Below are 9648 nucleotides of genomic sequence, written 5' to 3'. Positions count from 1 at the left end.
TTCCTGCTTGATTGACACCTACAAGCTGAGTCCAAGCAGGGTCAGGTATGGGAGGGGGAGTAAGGAGGCATTACAACTTTCTGTACTTCAGGAGCTCGGGAAAGCCTCTTTGACTCTTCATACTATAGAATAAAGCCTTGTTATGGAAGCACAGACAGATATAGGAAAGGTAACATCTGTTAACATCGAACAGTGTCAGCAGCTTGGAACGTGATATTCCCTTTAAATGTAGCTTGTATAACCTTGAATCTTAACTGAAGACATAGTAAGAAACAGGTAAACTGGTTACTGGTATTATTCTTTCCTATGCTGTTTCTGCTGCAAATCATCCAGATTAGTAAGAGGCCGCAATGCATTTGAGGAGCTTGGTATATGCATGTAGTCTACAAGTGTATGCATAGGCCTGGTTTGCATCAGTACTCACATCCTTAGTGATTTCTTGAGAAAGTTTAACACTTTGCAGTAGCTGGGGCAGGTGTGCATCCATATCCAACCAGAATTATGGGCTGGATGATTAAAATGGCAGAGGAACAGCTGTGTGGGGAAACCCTCCCATGATAGGATGAGCTTCATGGTAATGAATTATGGAGATAGGGAAAGTGAATTTTGGAGGGTTTATAACCCGTACTAGGTGATGTTTGTACTAATGGATGAATACTGTGCATGTGGAATTGCTCTTAAAGGGGTACACCGGGCGGGAAGGCTTTTTTCACTACGGCTGGGGAGAGAGTGGATGAAAGCAACAACGATGCAGGACCCAGGGCTGGAACCAGGGAAGTAAGTGGACATCATTGCTTTCATTCACCCCCTACCCGGCCATAAAGAAAAAAGCCCTCCCACCGGGAGTACTCCTTTAAAGCTGAATTGCTTGCATTACTATACAGCTAAATGCTGCTTTTCTCTGCCTCAGAAAGCAATCTGTTTTCTGCTAAACATGTCTGATATCTGATGAATCAATGCTGTGATGGCAAAGAGGTGACTGGGAAAAGCAACATGTAAAATGATGCTAGGGTTTGCTAGTTGAATGTTTGCTGAGTACCATGCAAGCACTCCTCCCACCATTATGTTTTCCTCTTATACCAGCTCTTTCACTTGCTTATGCTTATTATCTTACTCAATTTCAACATTGTGTGAACAGAGCCTTTCTGTGTTTTTAATACACTCCTGGTTTTGGTTGCAATATGAGGACCACAATACTGAGCAAAAATACTGTGTGTGAACCCAGCCCTAAGCTGCGCTCACACACAGTGTTTGTGCCGTTAAATGACGGCCAGCAGTGTGTGAACATTTCTGTGTTTTCAATCCATTCCTGGTTTAGGTTGAAAAATGCCGACCAAAATACTGTGTGGAAACAGCTTTTATTTTTTTCTTTATGTTTTCGATTTACTTGATTTTCTTAAATATATATATATTTTTAATTATTTCTACGTATTAAAGAGGTTGTCAAGGGCAAATTAAGAGTAAGAGTTCACGGGGGGGGGGGGTGTGTTAACCTTCGTATACTTTCCGGAGGTTCGGGGGCTCAATATGGAGATTGACGGGAGGTAGGGAGGTTGGACCCCCCTTCGATCTCCTACTTGTCCCCTATCCTGTGGAAAAGGGACAGGTTAATTTTCCCTGGACAAACCTCCTTTTTATTTGCAGTCATGCAAAGTTATGAGATGCTGCTTTGTTTTATCACTGATTTTACATGTTTAACGTGGTAAGCAAATATTGTACATATTTGCGTCTTGTACATAGTTTTTAAAATTAAATCGTTTTATCTCCCAACTTCTCTTGACTTTATTTTCAACATACTAGTTCAGTTTCTGAGACTTCTGAACCAAGAGACATGTTTTTATATACCACATCATTAAAGTGTCAGTCTTTTTTTTTTTTTTTTTTAATAAAACAAAGTTATACTTACTTGTATCCCGGTCCAGTCTCCTGAAGTGTTTGTCTTGTGCTGGTTGCAAAAAAGAGACTAAACAAAAGGAAGTCGCGGTTATCTGCGCCCACAGTGGAGACAGTCATTTGGTTAATGGACATTTTGAGGCGTTCTGGCCGGGACTTCATGTGTTATGATGTTTTCTTTCAAGTACCACAAAGCTAAAAAGCTTCAGGAGACTGAACCTGGATACAAGTAAGAATAGCTTTGTTATGAAGCATGATAAATAAATAAAAAATCTATGTAAATTGCAAACATGCTTTATTAGGGATAGTCTAGACAAAATTGAAAAAAAAAACAAAACAAAAAAAAAAAACAGGGAAGTATAATAAAGTAATGCTTATCTGTCCCAATGCCCTTTTAGCCACAGCACTGGCACCAAAAAAAAAAACTTCATTGTTTTTTTTTTTTAAATGTAGTGGAAATGCTGCGTTGTTTTGCTGTCTTGCAATTACAGCTGATATCTCCCGCCAGCCATGACTACCTGGCCGAAGAGGATCGCTCAGATGACTAGAAAAAAAGTAATAAGCATGGGTTGTGGGAAAAGTACATTTTTTGGGGCTAGGAGGAGGAGAGCTGGGAGCGATTGGATATGTGGGCAGAGTCAGGGTCTTAATAGCACTCTATGTATTACTGCAGGGCTGTTTTGGTGGTGAAGGGTTCCCTATAAGGCTATGATCATACAAGGCGTCCTTATGCGTTAATCATGCACTTTTCTAATGATTTTTGTCGCTATTTTGCAGCAAAGTGTGCAGTCAGGGTTTTAAAATGGCACTATTTTTGTTGCAATTCTGTCAAAATCACTGCAAAAATCTCTTTACTGTGATACCACATTGGTCCACTAGGGGGCATCTGTAACCTATAAACAGAATTTTATATAGAATGCTCATACAACATTTATATAATGGCAACTCACCAGCATGTGGTGAATAGATTAAAATTATATTTATTGGTATAGAAAAACTACCCTCCCTTTGGTCAAGCAGAAACTTGAAGTATTCTGTTACAGGGTGACTGGAGACTTTTCAGAAAATAACAGTTGTCTAGGCAAATTTGGTAGGAATATTTAGTGACCGAGCAAGTGTGAATTGGAAAAAAAAACCCTTAAAGGGTTAAGTAATGCTGCACTTAAAAATTATTTTCCATTCTAAAAAAATACGCATTGAGTGAAAGTTCCAGATTCTAGAAACATCAACTCATAATTGTGCATTTATTTTACTAGGTGTTTTTTATTTAAAAAAAATGCTGTTTGGATATGAAGAATTCCCTGAGAATTTATCAGACGGCCGTTGGAAGTATAGTATATTGTCGTACTTGATTACAGTATTCAGGGTCAGCAAAACAATGGTGGGTAAAATGTATGCAAATCAGGGCTGAGCAAGCTGAAAGCCATGTGATGCGCTCCAGCCAATAAAAAGGCTGCTGGTGCATCGGTGGCCTTTTTATCTCCCATTCACTTTATTAGAAGACGCAGAGGAGGAAGAAGACCAGGCCCACCCCCAGCTCTGACGACATCAACACAGACAACATGAAACAGGCATGGTTACCCTCTCTATAGTACACTATGCTTTACTCAAATGCCACTACATTTACCAATGAGCTGGAACCTGGGTATGCAGATAAAGGGGCACTAAGGCAAGATTTGTTTTTCTTTTAAATCAACAGGTGTGAGAAAGTTATACAGAAAGTCTTCCAGTACTTATTAGCTGCTGTATGCCCTGCAGGAAGTGATGTATTCTTTCCAGTCTGACACAGTGCTCTCTGCTGCCACCTTTGTCCTTGACAGGAACTGTCCAGATCAGTAGCAAGTCCCCAGTGTCAGACAGGAAGAATACACCACTTCCTGCAGCACATACAGCAGCTGATTTGTAATTCACTTCTATTTAAACATTTTCAGTCTTCAAGTACGTATCAACTGCAGTAAATGGTGTATTCTTTTCAGTCTGACAATGGGGATTTGCTACTGCTTTTGGACAGTTCCTGTCAAGGACAGGTGGCAGCAGAGAGCACTGTGTCAGACTTGAAAGAATACACCACTTCCTGCAGGGCATACAGCAGCTGATAAGTACTGGAAGACTGAAGATTAAATAGAAGTAAATTACAAATCTTTATAACTTTCTTATGGTTATGCTCAGCCAATCGCGGTAGAGGGGGGCTGGCATGAGGGACAGCATAATATGAATGTATAATGCACCACACTTCCGGGTCGAGCGTGGGTGGGGGGGAACACGGGAAAGGGGGCCATTAACATACATAACACACGTTACAAAGTTGTATAACTTTTTGTAATGTGAGTTATTTTGTGAATTAAAGTTTAGCACCCCACTACCCCTTTAATGTATTTTAGTGAGGTAACCCATGTGCGCCTGTTTCATGGTCTTTGCTGACAGGTTCCCTTTAAAGGGGTTATCCAGCGCTACAAAAACATGGCATTTCCCCCCTACTGTTGTCTCCAGATTGGGTGGGGTTTTGAAACTCTGTTCCATTGAAGTAAATGGAGCTTAATTGCAAACTGCACCTGAACTGGAGACATCAGTAGGGGGAAAAGTGGCCATGTTTTTGTAGCGCTGGATAATCCCTTTAAGGTTTGGAATCCCAGTGTGACAAAATCCTGCAGCCATGACTACTGAATGTTACTTGGATTGCTAAACCTCGATGGAGTGTTCCCCAAGCCGATCTGTACACGTGAAATCTGTTGTGTGAGCCGTTCTTTCAGTTAATATAATTTACACCTGCTTTATGATGCAGATCTGTTGCCCTCCAAGTTGTAGAGGTATTTAGAAGGAACTTAACATTCCCACAAAATAACATCCCAGGGGCTTACACAGCAGCTGGAAACACAGATGGTTTTAAGTTTGCGGGGATGCTGCTTGCACAATGTGTTACATAAACCAGTATTTCCGTGTGACGTGGAATTCGCCGTTTGGCTTACAGTCAAAATAATTTCCTGGACAAAATTTCCTATCCCAAGAAAGTAAGTGATATTTCTTAGTAGGTAGAAAGAAAGCAGGTAACATGATGCGTGGATCAGATCAGTCTCATAAAGCTACTAAAAGGGGTACTCCGGAGAATTTTTTTCTCAAAAAGTTATACAGATATGTGATTTATTTCCATTTAAACACTCAAGTCTTCCAGTATTTATCAGCTACTGTACGTCCTGCAGGAAGTGGTGTATTCTTTCCAGTCTGACACAGTGCTCTCTGCTGCCGCCTCTGTCTATGTCAGGAACTGTCAAGAGCAGGAGAGGTTTTCTATGGGGAATGAGAGAGAAGTGTATAGAGTGTATTCTAATGGATACACTCCACAATGCTCTTCAGCTTTTCATAAAATACACAACTTTAATTCATATTCATCATAAAATAGCCATGGCTATTTTATGATGAATATGAATTATAATTTTGAATTTTATGAAAAACTGAAGAGCATTGTGGAGTGTATCCATTAGAATATTTATCCCTTGGAGTCCTAAAGAGTCTCTTCGTGCTTGATGACTGGACTAATCTAACTAGGATGGAGGCGCTGACTCTTGTTTCCAGTTCAGGTGCGGTTTGCAATTAAGCTCCATTCACTTCAATGGAACTGAGCAGCAAAACCCCGCCCAAGCTGGAGACAAGAGTGATGCTGTCTCTGAAAGAAAGTGGCCATGGTTTTGTTGTACTGTATAACACCTTTAAAAGGGTTATCCAGCGCTACGAAAACATGGCCACTTTTCCCCCTCTCTTGTCTCAAGTTCAGGTGTGGTTTGCAATTAAAGGGGTTATTCAATGCTACAAAAACATGGCCACTTTCTTCAGAGACAGCACCACTCTTGACTCCAGTTTGGGTGTAGGTTTTGTAACTCCATTCAGTTCCATTGAAGTGAATAGGGCTTAATTGCAAACCACACCTGACCTGGAGACAAGAGTGGTGCTGTCTTTGGAAGAAAGTGGCCATATTTTTGCAGTGCTGGATAACCCCTTTTAAGCTCCATTTACTTCTATGGAACGGAGTTTCAAACCCCACCCAATCTGGAGACAAGAGTGGTGCAAAAGCGACCATATTTTTGGAGTACTGGATGAATCCTTTAAGAACATAACTAAACCTTTTACATAGACCATAGCTCTACACAGGAGGAGTGAGACACCTAGTGGATGCAGTGGAAATTGCAGCTGAAATCATTTGGTGTGACACACCTGTAAGAGTGTCTATTTTAAAATAGAAGTAAATGACAAATCTATATCACTTTCTGACACCAGTTGATTTGGAAGGAAAAAAAGTTTGACTGGGACTGTAACCTTACCCTATGCTTACGTGTGCCAGGGTTAGGAATTTATTTGGTGCCTACTGCAAATTAACATCTTTACAGTCCTGTAAAAATATATACACACTTTATAAAATAGCTTTCAGAAGTCCATTTTCTCATTCATGGACGGATGTCCATATTTGTATAGTCTGGCGTCTCTTGTAAACAGTATATGGCGGTGTAATGAGAAATGTCAGCGCTTCTCCATACTTTATCTTAATCGACAAACGTTAAGTGATCTCCAAACAAAACTCAACTCCAATCGCTCCTACAAACAAAAGAACTGCAAATTCCCCAGAAAGGATCTCTCATATTTTTATTAGTTGTTAATTAGTTTTATTAATTTACAGCAGTATTGTTGAAAGATACAGAAAGATAAGTCTGTGATCTAATACTTGGCATTGCTGCATAGCAGTCACCGCATTGTTACACAATGTTTTCTTCTCGAATTGACTCATGTGACATATAAAACGCTACTATAATCGTGTTTTATACAAGGATGGGATTTTCTGTACAAGAATAACAGGATATGCTTAAAAACGGCCATTGCTCTCTTATGTAAAATTTATCGTCAAAAAATGAAGAAAAAACATTACAAGATGCAAACAAGTGTCATTATATTACAAGCTACATAAAAGTCTGGAAGCTGACAGGATTACATTTATATGGACAGATAATAATAAAAATTCATAGAAGAATAATTGTCTCTAAAAACGTGGAAAATTTTAAAATAAACATAGATGCCGCGAATCTACAGTGTACTAGGAACAATATGGATGGCTGTGGTGCAATATGTATTTTGGTTTGCCCAATGGCAAGCATAGACTATTCTTATAAATGCTATTATTTGTATCTTTTGGAGAATGGCACCACCATGGCAGACCATACAACTGCTATAGGGTCCAAACCGAGTGTTACTAAGGCTGCATTCCCACGTTCCGTGATCCTGGCGGATCACGGACGTGGAATGCATCTACCGGAGTCCCCCCGTGCCCGGACAGCATCTGTAATTAGATGCTGGGAGCGGGGGAGACTGTATTCATAAGCCGCGCGGTGCTGTCTCCCCTGCTCCCAGCATCTAATTACAGATGCTGTCCGGGCGCGGGGGGACTCCAGTACATGCATTCCACGTCCGTGATCCATCAGGATCACGGAACGTGGGAATGCAGCCTAAATGGCTGTGCTGGACCCTCTGTACTGTATTGTTAAGAAACAAGCAGACAAGGAATAGGCCCGGAGTAGTTAGAGAAAAACAGACAACAAGCCCATTGGTGACAAAATCTGGTACCACAATAGGGTGCCATTTTTGACTTTTCTATGGAATCACTCTCTTAACAAAGTACTCCATGAACCATACAGTATGAACCTTTTACATTCATTACATGGGTCAAAGAGATAGTAGCTCTCCTTAAAGAGAGTCCGTCATAAAGACGTTTCAGTCCATCTAGGAGTCTTAGAACAATGACTGGGGATTCTATGCCAAGCCAAAAATCTCTCCAAAAGGAAAGACTTCCCATCTGAAGACAGCTGTTCTGGGGTAATCCGTGCAGAGCTTCTCTCACTGGCCAGCCATCCTGCTCTGTACTGAAGAGGGGCAATAACCCTGAAACAGCTGTCTGCAGATGGGGAGTCTTTTCTTTCGGAGAAATTGTTTGGCTTGGCATATTTCCCCAGTCAACGTTCTAAGACTCCTAGATGGAGTGAAACACTGACTTGAAGGGACACCACTTTGCCTAAAAGGTGTGAGAGCTATTTTGCTTATCCTTTCTATTACATGTAATAACTGTAGCTGGTTGCTTTTCTGATTGCATGCTATCACAGTTATTTTGTCATAAGATCTGCTTAAAGAGGATGTACCATCAGGTACATCCGCAGCACTGGCTTTCGTGACGGTGCCGTTCTATCGGTGGGTCAAATTAAAGAGGATGTACCTGATGGTACATCCTCTTTAAGGCTGCATTAAGACCACATTTATAGATCTACGAAATGCTGCCTACTGTCAAAAGTCCCAAACCACTGCTGGCATACAGGCCAATGTGTTGCCAATGGGCGCGTTCGGCCCATTAAAGTATATAGCCCTTCTTTCTCCTTTTGCCAACAGACAGCCTGATAAAGACTTAAAAACGTAGCTTCAGAATAAGTATGGGTCCTATTACATGTGAGATGAAGGCCTGATCAATATTGTAAACAAGCGCCAATCTGCTAGATCAGCTCTCGTTTACTGGGTCTGTTACATGGCCCGATAATCGTTTAGCAAGGGCTGCACAGACATTGTTAGCAATGTCCGTGCACCCCTTGCCCAACTAGTTTATATGTTCTCCTGCGCTCTGCATGCTTCCTGGTCCCGTGGCTGCAGCTTCAGAGCGGCCTGTCTGGGCTAACAGGCTGCTCAGTCAATCACTGGCCAGGGCGGCCACTCTGAAGATGCAGCTGCGGGGCCGTAACACATGCAGAATCGGCTGATCGTTGTGTTTATTACACAGAACGATAATTGGCCGGATAGGGCCGATTAACATTCCGTGTTAGTATAAGACAATCCTAGGGGCAGATACAGCTTTTAACTATTATGGCATTACTTTCCTTATTATTATAAGCTGCTGCAATACTACAGACCATAGATTTTTGTTTGTCCTTGGGGCAAAAAGTTGTGAAACTTTTTCAGCCCCGGCTACATTTCAGTGTTTGATGACAGGATGTGAACATTTCACCTGACAATTTTCATCCTGCTAAAAAGTAATTGCAGAAAGTTTTGCTGCCCTGATGATTTATGTCAGTCCCCCATTACAGTACAAACCTTAGAATGAGAACACATGCATTTCTGCTTGACGAAAAGGAAAATCTCTTCTATTTTCTCCTTGATAGTCAAGCGTCACAGCCCGATAATCCATACATTCACCTACAGGACCATATAGTTAAGATAAGTGTTAAGCGAGCACTAAAATGCTCAAGTGCTTGTTACTCAAGTCAACTCGAGTAACAAGCCCTATTGAAAGTAATGGGAGACTCAAGCATTTTCAAGCTTTTCGTGCTGCTTGGGCAATCGGTTGAGCATCAAGCTTGATCAAGCACCATACTGCACCGAGCATGCTCGCTCAATAATAGTCTTAACAATAACAATAGTAACAATAATCCATTTACCAGTAATTAACTGCAATGCTGTAGGCCAACCGCAGGAGAAAACCTAGTGACTTTAGTGAGAACTATAAACTATATGAATAAAGAATTTACACATTTTCATCAAACCATTTTCCAAACAGGAATATAATTTTTTGTCAATGGAGTAATAATGTGGTATGAATACTTTCATTATTATGGTTGGTTATGGTTGTTATTATTATGGCAGCTTTTATATTAGAGATGAGCGACCTTTTTAAAAGTTTGGTTCGGTAGGTTTGCTGAACTTTAAAGTAAAGTTCTGGTTTGTCCAAGCCAAATTGTA

Source organism: Dendropsophus ebraccatus, chromosome 6 (assembly GCF_027789765.1).
Source record: "Dendropsophus ebraccatus isolate aDenEbr1 chromosome 6, aDenEbr1.pat, whole genome shotgun sequence".
Taxonomy (NCBI): domain Eukaryota; kingdom Metazoa; phylum Chordata; class Amphibia; order Anura; family Hylidae; genus Dendropsophus; species Dendropsophus ebraccatus.
This window is presented reverse-complemented; position numbering follows the sequence as displayed.